The sequence below is a fragment of the Podarcis liolepis genome (assembly GCF_965112155.1).
Source record: "Podarcis liolepis genome assembly, chromosome: 5".
NCBI lineage: Eukaryota > Metazoa > Chordata > Lepidosauria > Squamata > Lacertidae > Podarcis > Podarcis liolepis.
In genome coordinates, this window is record NC_139556.1 from 82,254,683 (window position 1) to 82,266,279 (window position 11,597).

The 11,597-nt window shown below is 41.6% G+C and overlaps 1 protein-coding gene across 6 annotated transcripts in view; it reads right to left on the bottom strand.

Moving 5' to 3' along the window:
• The window catches only part of VEPH1 (ventricular zone expressed PH domain containing 1), a 162,199-nt gene that overhangs the window by 147,948 nt on the left and 2,654 nt on the right, over positions 1–11,597 (bottom strand). The window contains exon 2 of one of the 6 annotated variants that reach the window (XM_083504047.1): positions 5,090–5,166. The exons of the other annotated variants lie outside the window; for them this stretch is intronic. The gene's annotated coding sequence lies outside the window, so the exon portion shown is untranslated. The remainder of the gene's footprint in view (positions 1–5,089; positions 5,167–11,597) is intronic. 6 annotated transcript variants of the gene reach the window in all.

Genomic DNA, 11,597 nt, shown 5'->3' on the forward strand with positions numbered 1-11,597 from the left:
ACCTTAAAAGGGTTGCCTCAAGTTGATTTTTAGTTGAGATGCAGCCCATTAACAAAGTAGGAAATTTAGCAAAAACGCCACAACATATCGGTTTTGAGCTATTTTTATGGGGAAACGGCAAAAACGGCACTGCTGACATGGGCTCCCATACGTCAAGATATTCCTGGACCCTGAATTCTAACGGGCAAGTCTCTAAATCATACAGAATGTCAATTCAGCAAGTTACAGGGGACTAAACAATGTTCTGAAATTGTGGGAGTCAGAGGGATGATTTCTGATGGTAAGTTTTGAAGTTCCAAGATGAAGTTCCAAGCCACCTTCTTGTACAACCACATTCCTCCATTCCTCAACTGAGTCATTTTTATTATTCAAAATTTACTGTTGTCCACATTATGTATAGTTGTGGTGGGAATCCAAACTGCACCATTTGTGATGTGGTGGAGCATACAGGTATGTGCACCAGATGTGCCAGGTCTGTTTGGGGATCGTGAAAAGGGGTGAGTATGCATTAGACACATAGCTAACAGATTTGAAAATAAGGGACCAGCAGCCAAAATAAGGTATTTTAGTCAATCAGCTCCTTTCCTTTTCCCCTTAACAGTCAATCGAAGAAACCTCCAAAACAAATCCAAAAGCCCCACCTCCCACGAGATCGCCACCCGCCATTGTACTGAACTAGCTCCTTTCCTTTTCCCACACCATGTGCCCCCACTCCAGACAGACCTTTTCCCCGGCAAGGGTGAGTGGGCCGTTGATGACGTATCCATCCGATTCCAAGGACAGGCATGTTCAACTTTTGAGCCCCTCCAAGCCAAAGGCAGAAAGCCCAGCCAGCAGCCAAACGAAGCCTCAAGCGGTGGTTCCCACAGCGCAGCAACCCAGCAAAGAGGATGCAGCAAGGAAAACCACCGTCACCTCTCTGCTGGGAAGCGCTGAGCAAAGGCGAGTCCCCAGGCAACGCGGCCGATTTGATTGGCACAAGGCATGCAAGCTCCCCCCCCCAGTCGTTCTTAGACTCCTTATTGGGTGAGCAACACAGCCAAGCAACACATAGAATCATAGAATCATAGAGTTGGAATAGACCACAAGGGCCATCGAGTCCAACCCCCTGCCACAGTTGGAGCCTCCCTCCTCCCTGGCCAGCAGGGAGGGAGGGAGAGGAGCTGTTTCCTTTGAAACCTGGGAAATTTAAGGGACATCATCAGTAAGGGACAGGAAAGGACATCATCAGTAAGGGACGGGAAACGGCGCTGGGATAAGGGAGTTTCCCGCCAAATAAGGGACAGTTGACAGCTATGATTAGACACCTGGCTCGCTTAGCTTCCGTGAGAAGTGGCAGTAGGGAAGAAAGCAAGCAGACAGAGATACTGGCAGAAGAAAAACACCTGGATGGATCCTGAATGGATCTGCAGTGTCTGGTGTTTCTGTATCTGGAAGTGGTGGTGGCCATGGGGTGACTGGCTCCAATGGCAGCAGCAATGGAGGAGGAGGGACTCCTCCAGTGCCAATCACCCCACCACTGCTTCTAAAGACAGACAGACATTGCAGATCCATTCCAGCCTTTTTCTTCTGCCTGCACCTGTCTCTGTCTCATGACCCTGTCTCTCCCTTCTTCCACCACCTACCAAGCTCACCACCTTTTGTGGAGACTCTCTAGGACAGGAAAATGAAGAAACCTTCATCTGCTTTGGTCAATCTCGGTTAGTTCACTATCTGGTTAAAGATAAAGATCATGAAAATTGACTATCTCTTTGCATATGCCTGATTATCACTGCAGCAACAAATGATATTTTGTATCTCATTTTTTTAAGTTTCTTAGTTTAGTTGTTAGTTTCAAAAGTTTTAATTTATTTAGTTTGTTTGATGAATTAAAAATAGTGTCATTTAGTATTGAGCATGAACATTCAATAAATGTTTGCAAAATAAAAAATAAAAATCCCCTGGATGCACACCCTAATGAAATGTGTTGTGCATGCCTATGGTGGAACATCTCTTTTCCATGCAGAAGGTCCCAGGTTCAAACCCTGACATTTGCACTCAGGACTGAGAAAGGTTTCTGTCTGAAACTCTGGAGAGCTACTGCCAATCAACAGTGAGCTAAACAGACCAATGGTCTGACTCCGTATAAGGCAGCTTCCTATGTTCCCTGCTCATAGTAAATTAACACGAATAATCTCTGACATGTTAACAATTTTTTCCATGAGAAAACATTTTTTTAAAGGTGTATATTGGTTGATTATGTTAGCTGCTGCCTTTGCACAAAGAGGTTCGAAATGGACTGTAACACACCTATGTACAATAACCATGAGTAAAACAGAAAAGCACAATTCACAACTATAATTTAAAAATATAATTCCCCACCTGCAATTTGAAGTGGTACTATTCAGAATTCTACCACCTGATTCCATGCAAAGTGTAGATCAATTCTCAGTAAGCCAGGGGCGCACAGATCAGCAAAGGAATGGTAAAACTGAGCAAGTATCACGGTTGGTATTTCTCATCCCCATCATACAAACACGACAACTGTTGTTAATGGATAGGCTGAAAATTTAACTAGTCATCCATCTTCTAGTTGGAAGATCAAGTTACATATTTTAATTTTCAACCTGCATGGATTGCTAATTGAGCTGCATATTTTATTGGCCTGGAGAACTGCATTTCATGTCACTATTGTTACCAATCCAGGGAGCTTTGCTAATTGAGTTGCATACTTGATGAACTCTGGAGCACTCTGTGCTAACTGAAGAGCATTACTGAGCTGCTGAGCTCCTAGGTGATGCTTTGAACTCACAGAAGTATGAGGCATGGTTGGACGTGCCATTTGAGATACGTACTCCACTACTGGAGTACCTGACCAGTTCAGCTGGCAAAATGTTGCATACTTTTCTTATTATATTTTAAAAGCTCCAGGAGTTGCACTGAAGACCACCTGCCTTGAGCAAATACTTCCCAAGTATGACTAAGGTAAGCAGTACAGTTTAATTCAACTTTAAGAGAAAAGTACTTCTGCTGTATAACTAATGCCTGATTATTTCTGATTCTGATATTGCACTCTGAATGCCAAGAAAAGGTCTCAAAAGCTCAGCATAGAACACCTATTCTGCATGCAAGAAGTCCCAGGCATTAAAAGTTATGGGAAAGATTCTAGAAAACATTTGCCTCTTAGACAACACTGGGCTAGATGAGCAAATAGACTGAGACATAGATCTGATATGTGGCAGCTTCTTACATACCTATTACGAAAAAGGGGATATGGGATTGGAACAAGGGCAAACAATACTTTTCTTCATCTGTCTGTCGTCTTGTATATAAAGATCTTGGCCCACCACGTGGGAATCAGAAGTGAGAGGAATTGTCATAATCCACTTGTAATAACAGAGCTGATTTATAAAATTAAGGATTTTATACTATTTCAGAATTTAATTTTGATTTATTTTTTTCAGTGCTGGGCCTTTTCAGATTGACTGTTGAAATTTGCCTTGGAAGAACCCCCATGTAACAATGTAGATCTTGAGGACCAACAACTAAAATAAGAGTGTTAAGGATGCAATGATTTTTGCAAGCCCCCTAAATTCAAGAATATCCTTAATTTCTAATAATGAAATAGTTCAAATTTGGAGAACATGTGCGTTAAATACAGCGGGAGGATTAAAAGTGCATAAAAACACATCTTAGTTGTAATCATTGTTTTAGGCAGTAGGAATCTCAAGAAGGTTTCTTTATGTTGCTGCCACCGCAAAAATCAGAGTCAGGTCACAAGGCTATGAACTATGATACCTATGATTTATGATTCGCCAAATGTTTCGCTAACACATTGTGACTTAACTGAGAGGCCTTTTATGGAGTTTTTACACCTTTCCTCACTCCAGTTCTCCCTCACCCCGACCACTGGAAAACCAGATTAGCATGAGAACACCTTACTCCAGACTTACTCTTTTAGTACACTGAAACACACCATAGATCATGAATTGCCACCACTTGCTGATTTTTGATGTTGTTTACTAAGACATTTTAGATATGCTGGATCAGAAATCTAGGTTGCATTCACAAAGTTCCAGCTCTCCAGTCCCTATCAAAATTAATCAAATATGATAATATTTTACAAGTATCTTAATCACATTATCAGGTAGTAAGGTGGGGAAACCTGAGCTTTTATTTAAAATTACAGTGAGGCAGTAGAACAAGCAGCAAATGACGGGCTACTGGAAATGGCAGAAGATTTCTGGATCCTGGCCATACTGGTTATTACAGTCCTCCCATGCTATCTTTATCCTGTGTCTCATTACTCTGCTATTCAATAAAAAAAAAACCAAGTTAGTTCAATATTATCTCCCAAGAAAGAGACCATTATTTTAAAATGATACACAACTTCTAGTAAGCACCTGAACAGAAAAAAGACTCACTAAACTTCTACAATATATTGTGGAGGATCAATTTTTTTCCTCATAAGGTTAAAAAATTTAAACCAATAATCTCTATTATATAAGTCAACAGATAGTCCTTTGCGTTCACAATATAACTTGGTAGCGCTGTCCCCAAGGTTTGAATTTATCAAGTGCCCAAGCATACACATTGCATAAAAATTGAGAAGCAGAAAATTGAGCACTGGCCTTTCAGCCCAGCTCAGTAGTAAAAACGATTGAATTTTGCTGTCAAGTACATTAGGGAGAGAGATCGCAAAATGGAGATAAATCAGATTAACACTTTAAAAGATAAATGGTACTCTAGCCAAGTTTAATCTTACTTTTGAAATGTGCAAACTCATCACAAACCTTTATTGTAGATCAAAAACATGGTGCAGTGCCCTGGAAGTCACTATAGGACACGTAATCACCCTCTCATCATGTTCAGGGCTTCCCCTGGCAAATATCATGGATACAATTAGTTCGCTACATCACAGGAATGATGCACTGGTGGAGGAAGAGGAGTGCAGGGGGAGCGCCCCGCCCCCGGCAGTGCATTCCCGGTGGGGTGCCATCATGGCTGACCCCCCAACCCGCCACACCCCCAGGACGTGTGCCCACCCCTGCCTGCTGCCCGCCACTGGAATGATGTTCCAAAATCCAGGTCAACCAGTAGCCACAAATACATTTTCTTCCCCCCAGTCCTTATATTGTTGCCTTCCAAGCTCTGCTTGTGGGTTTCTTGGTGACATCTGGTTAGCATCTGTAGGAAAGAATATTGGATGAAATGGACTGTTGGTTTGATTTGGCAGTGCTCTTCTTAGAGTCACTTGATAAGAAAAGAATTACGGTGCATTAAAAAATAGCCTTAATTAAAAATATAATGACTTTGAGAATCTTTTTTTTTATAATACAAGAGAAAGCTGTGCCCTAATGTTAAGAAGAAAAAAACTTTATTGGTTGAATATGTTGGTTCAAGACCTAGACCTTCCATTGTCTACCTTGGTGTCTTGCATAAAGTGCTCATCTTGGGTGGTTCAGGATCTAGACCTTCCATTGCCTACCATGGTGTCTTGCATAAAGTGCTCTGTTTGGGTGGAAGCAGACTGCCACTGACTTGGGAGTGAATTGGGAGCTTCAATTCAGCTAGACTTGTCTTGGTGGACTACCTGGGACAGTACATTTTCAGGTCTCGAAACCAGCTTCAGGCACAGAGGGTATTAGTAATATGGAATACCACCACCCCACAGTTGGGAGCAAGGATTGACCAAGTTTGCTGTAGATGCTGGGAGTTTGGCCCTTAGCCTTGCTTACCCAATAGACCAGAGCAGTAACTTCTGCCTGCTGTACTACACCAGTTGACCACTGATACCCTGGAGAAGACACCCATAAGGTTTAGATTTTGACACAGCTACTTAGGGCCCACACTAATAAAGAAAACTTAGAACTACAGAATAGCTGAGATGATGGTAACTATAATATGAACGACAGGGCTTGAACAACAGGCTTGGGGGAACTATCAGTTTAGCTATCAGCATACACAGAATTGCAGCAGTATTCACATTTTGTCTGTTTAAAAAATACATCAAAGTTGCAAGAAGCTCATAATTTCAGAATTATGTATTATTCATTTTGCTATTGCATGGCAGGTGAACCAAATCATCTCCATAAATACGTAATGTTGTATCCCACTTTTCATATTTATTAAACGTAACTCACATTACAAAAAATAACCTGACTTCATTCAAACAGAATGAATGAAAATAGCTGCCGTGTAGAACACTGGTTTAGATGGAGCTCAGGATGAACCTTGGCCAGTTGATGAGTTCCTGAATATGCTGAATTTGGAGTTGTTGTTCCACATTACTCTACACCCATTCCATGGCAGCTTCTATGCAGTTTCCCTAAAAACTCATTATAATTAAAGGCAGTCTGGGCCTAATAGGCCTGGTAAAAACCTAGATTGGCCTCTATTTTTGAATAACTTTGTTGAGCTCACTTCTGGAGCTGGGTCAGGTCCTTAAGGATGGCTTTGGGTCCATCATGCAGATGTTGTTTAGAGGACTGCTCATGTTTTCCATCTGCCTTGTGACGCCATTGACTGTGCCTCCTCTCCATGCCCACTAGGAATTAAGGGCCTTTTCTGATTCCCTTTCCTTTCCCCATCCTTCCCTGCAGTTTAAAATCCATTTACTGTATCCATTTACTCTATAGATTTACCAACTGCAGAGGCACAAGAAAACTGGAAGCCATTTCTAGTAGCGGCACTGACTCACTGCTCATGTACTTTAAAAAACGTGTTAGTATCCAGATTTCCAGTGAATGAATGGAAAGGGGGGGGGGACCAACGATTTTCAGTTATGAAAAAACCTATTTCATTCACAACTCTAGCTCCTTGAGTAATTGTGCGAGTAGCAAGTAGTAGGGCATGTGCTTTCCAGACAACACAGATGAGGTTTGAACAAGTAATCAGGAAATTTAACAGTGCCAAGCAAATCTGCTTCACTGCCAAAGACAACAGTAAGCAATTGACTGGGCAGTAATTAAACCAGAACAAAACACGTCCCCCAAGCTTTTGATAATTCATTTCAAAAATACCATGCTAATCTTTCAGACCATAAGCTTACAGAATTCCTTAGTATCATGGACACTATGTGAAGTGCCTCGGTTAGCTTTACTGAAAACTATCTGCTACCATATTTGAATTTGATCAGCTGTGTCTGTCTGGCAGTCAGCTTCTGTTCTGATTCATCCTAGAATCTTGGGAACTGTAGTTTACTCCCACCAGTGCTACAATTCCCAGCATGTTTAACCAAGTACTGTACAGTTCCCAATATTCTTTGGTGTGTGTGCTTTAAATGTATGGTGTAAATGCAGGCTTGCAGTCTGCTGTCCAGGTGATCGTTTATTGATGGGCAATGCTAGGACCCCTGCTCTCTCCTCTTATACTTTCTTATCTTTAGATCAGACAACCTTTCTATTATTAAACATGGGGGGCGAGAGAGAGAAGAGAAGCAAAATTGTATGGGTGGATCTCCTAAACAAACTATGGGAACTATTGAAGGAAAGAAGATAATTTAAGTCACTTTTTACTTTGGGTTTACCGGGAGCAATAGCAACTCCTGATTCCAAATGTGTTCAAAGATGTCACAAAAGGATTCTCAACTCGTAGCATTCTAATAAAATCTCAATAACTGCTAATTTATTTTTATTTATAAGGGGACTTAGCATTAGATAAAAGCCATCTGTCTGTTCATAGGACAGAAGCACCCCAACAATTGGAGAGAGATGAATAAATTATTCCAGTAGACACTTTGCATTTTCCTTTATACTTTGGATCTCAAATGTTTGACTGCTTCTTCTAGAGACTGAAGTGCTTCAGTATTTAACCACTGCTAGAGCTCCATAGTAGGTAGGAAGGCAAAGTTGAGGATTATATTGATGTAATAAATAGAAATAATGCTATTGGTTTTGATAGAATGTCCTTCCACACAATGGATTTCAGGCTGGAGTGTTAAATTGCCAAGCAGTTTTCAGAGGTGAGCTTAGTATCCATTGCCTTACAGTGGTTGCTAGCGAGCTATTCCAATTTCAGTTGTGTTTTGCATTCTAACAGAATAGGACAGACAACAGAGTTCGTGTAATTCTCCTCTCTCTATAAAACAGGGTTGTTGTTTTTTTCGCAGTTTTCATACAGCACATTCATGATTTCTGGACTTGCTGTGACATAATGTGGAAGTAACCAATGGTATAAGGGGATTCAGAGATTGCCGCTTTAAGCGAACAACAACAACAGGCAGTGTGGGGTAACTACCTCACTACCTCAGTTACCCCTGAGGAAGGTGTTACCCATTCCTGATCCCCTCTCTCCCCTCCATACCTCTTGCCCAGGGGAGCTGCCTCCTCATGTCCAGACTAACTTGTTGTTTAGTCATTTAGTCGTGTCCGACTCTTTGTGACCCCATGGACCAGAGCACACCAGGCACTCCTGTCTTCCACTGCCTCCTGCAGCTTGGTCAAACTCATGCTGGTAGCTTCAAGAACAGTGTCCAACCATCTCGTCCTCTGTCGTCCCCTTCTCCTTGTGCCCTCCATCTTTCCCAACATCAGGGTCTTTTCCAGGGAGTCTTCTCTTCTCATGAGGCGGCCAAAGTATTGGAGCCTCAGCTTCAGGATCTGTCCTTCCAGTGAGCAATCAGGGCTGATTTCCTTAAGAATGGATAGGTTTGATCTTCTTGCGGTCCATGGGACTCTCAAGAGTCTCCTCCAGCACCACAATTCAAAAGCATCAATTCTTCTGTGATCAGCCTTCTTTATGGTTCAGCTCTCACCTCCATACATCACTGCTGGGAAAACCATGGCTTTAACTATATGGACCTTTGTTGGCAAGGTGATGTCCCCCCTAAAGCTGTAATCCTCCACCCACTTACCTAAGGGTAAGTGCCACCAAATTCAATGTAACTTACTTCTCAGTAGGCATACATACACTTGCGCTGCAAGATACCATTTAGGGGCAGTCACCACCTTCCCACAATCCATGTTATATAGTCCACATATGATTCTTACTCGTAATACAACTGTGGCCAGCTCACTGGTTTTAGAAACTGAATATTAAGTGGCCCACGAAGTAAGTTTCTGTTCATGAAAACTTCTTCTCAGTAATGTCTTCTGAAACTTTGCAGCTGGTTAAGGACCTGATTCAGAAACATACTCTTCAGAAAATCCACCCACCTAGCAAACCATTTAATACATTCTTTCAGTGCATTTACCATTCCCAAACAGGCATGTTCCCTACCCCCAATCACAGCTGCGTTCAGCCATGAATGCTATAGTAAATGTAGGGTGACTCACATCAGATCATATACTATGATACGTGGTTTCAGAAACCAGGCTTTGGGGAAACAGACATTGAGCATTCTGAATGAACTAAAGAGACAGTGTCATCTTGCTCAGCTAGTTAAGTCTATACACTTACCTGGGGATTAGTATAATTGAACTCAGTGGGATTTATCTCTGACTGTGCTGTGTAAAAGCTTTAGCAAACCAGGTCTATCTGAACCAGCAGCCTATTACAGAGTACTATTCCACATGCTTCAATGAAACAATTGTCAACAGAAGATCAAAATGGCAAAATTCTCTATCTGCTGTCAGTCATTCACAACTTTCAACATTTTAAAGTTTAAAATTGGGCATCATTTCAGATTTGGGATAGTGGTAGGGGTTTTCAGTAAGAGGTGCAAGATTAAGCAAGGTCCAAATCGCGAGTCTTGGAACTGCAAGATATGAGTATGTACTTATTGCATGCATCCCCTTCTTCATGAGGGTCTTCTAGTTTTGACAAGGCTATTTTGGAGCCATTGCATCTTAAACTTGTCGCTGTTATGGCACAGCAGCTTTTTAAAAATAAAAATTTGGAGCCACTCCAACATTTCTCTGGCTTTTATAATAACTCATAGTGAAGACAGATTAGTGAGAAAACTGCAGGCGAGGCAATTAGTGGTGTATGGTAAATGTAATTTATCACATGATGTTATTCATCACACTGATGGCATCAAGGCTACTAGGTACAGTATACAGTACTGTATTGACAAAGCAGATGTCCAGCAGAGGGCAGTAGTATGTAAGTGCAAAGCTATTTATTAGATGGTGCCTTGCTTCATTCATAATAAGCAATATATAGTACTACTGTTGCATTGAATTTCTTTAATAAGAACTGAAGGCAGCTTTGCACATGTATTTAACATGTTGATGTTAATTTTAAAAGATGTGCAATGCTTGCAGATGTAGAAGAAGAAGAAGAAGAGTTTGGATTTGATATCCCGCTTTATCACTACCCGAAGGAGTCTCAAAGCGGCTAACATTCTCCTTTCCCTTCCTCCCCCACAACAAACACTCTGTGAGGTGAGTGGGGCTGAGAGACTTCAGAGAAGTGTGACTGGCCCAAGGTCACCCAGCAGCGGCATGTGGAGGAGCGGAGACGCGAACCCGGTTCACCAGATTATGAGTCTATCGCTCTTAACCACTACACCACACTGGCTCTCAACTGGATAGACAACTGTATAGACAAATGTATAGACAACTGGATGTTCAATCAAAGCCATTCTTAAAAGAAGATGCTAATGAATACTTTGGATTGTGATACAGACTGTTATAAAGTGTTTGAGGAACTATAAAACTCAATGCATGGTGAAACAGAAAAGCCTGTGCTAACCTCAGATAACATTGGTTTCCTCGCTCACTGAGGTTACTACTAGAACTAGTGTCATCAAAAATAGTTAGGAGAACTCCTCTGAGGCCAATCCACAGAAAGTATCTTTTTCTCAAGCTAGCCGGTAAGTGATATGTGGCTTTATGGCTAAACCTGCCAAGTGGCTTTTTCAGATCAACTTTTCAGATATAAGTTTGCAGGGCTACAAGGCAATCTTCTTTTCAGTGCGGCTATATAGCTGATGAAATAAGCAGCGGGAAAGTAAGCAACAACTCAGGATCTATAAGGTTTCAGTCCTAAACACATGGTAAGTCCGAGTGAAGTAAGTCCGACTGAATTTGCAGACATGCAGCTCTAAATAAACAGGAATAAAATCAGGATACCTGCAATGAACATGGATAGAAAGTTTTTCTAGATTTCCCCCCACTAATCCTCCTTACATTTACTATTGAAAACACAGGACTCCTATATCACGTTCTGCAGTAAGAGTAATTGGGCATCCAGTGCCAATTTTGTGCTGGCAGATGCTTGTTTGATTTCTTTTCTATGAGTGCCTAGTGGGAAACATGGATCACAAATACAATTGTGTGTGTTGAAACATTGCATTCGAAATATATTAGGATCAACGTAGAAGAGATACAAAACAGCTATGGTAAATATGTAAAATATGGGGGGGGGGGTCCTTAAAGATGATTTAGGTGGTAAAGGGAGAACCACTAGCCTTACTTCATTTCCTAGCCTTGTACAACTTCCCTCTCCCCAGGGGAGATGACTTTGTGGAGGCGATCCCTGCTTGCAGGCTGGTATGCTCAGGCCGGTATTATAGTCTAACCCACGTTCAAAACAATTGTGCCCTCCAAGTGTGACCAGATGTTGCAAAATTAGATGAATTTCCGTTTTTTGTGCTTGCACAGGGGAGGGAAATTTTGGCAGGCGCGGAGGGGGCGAGGTGAAAAGAAGAAAGCATGCTCCAATAATAATAATAA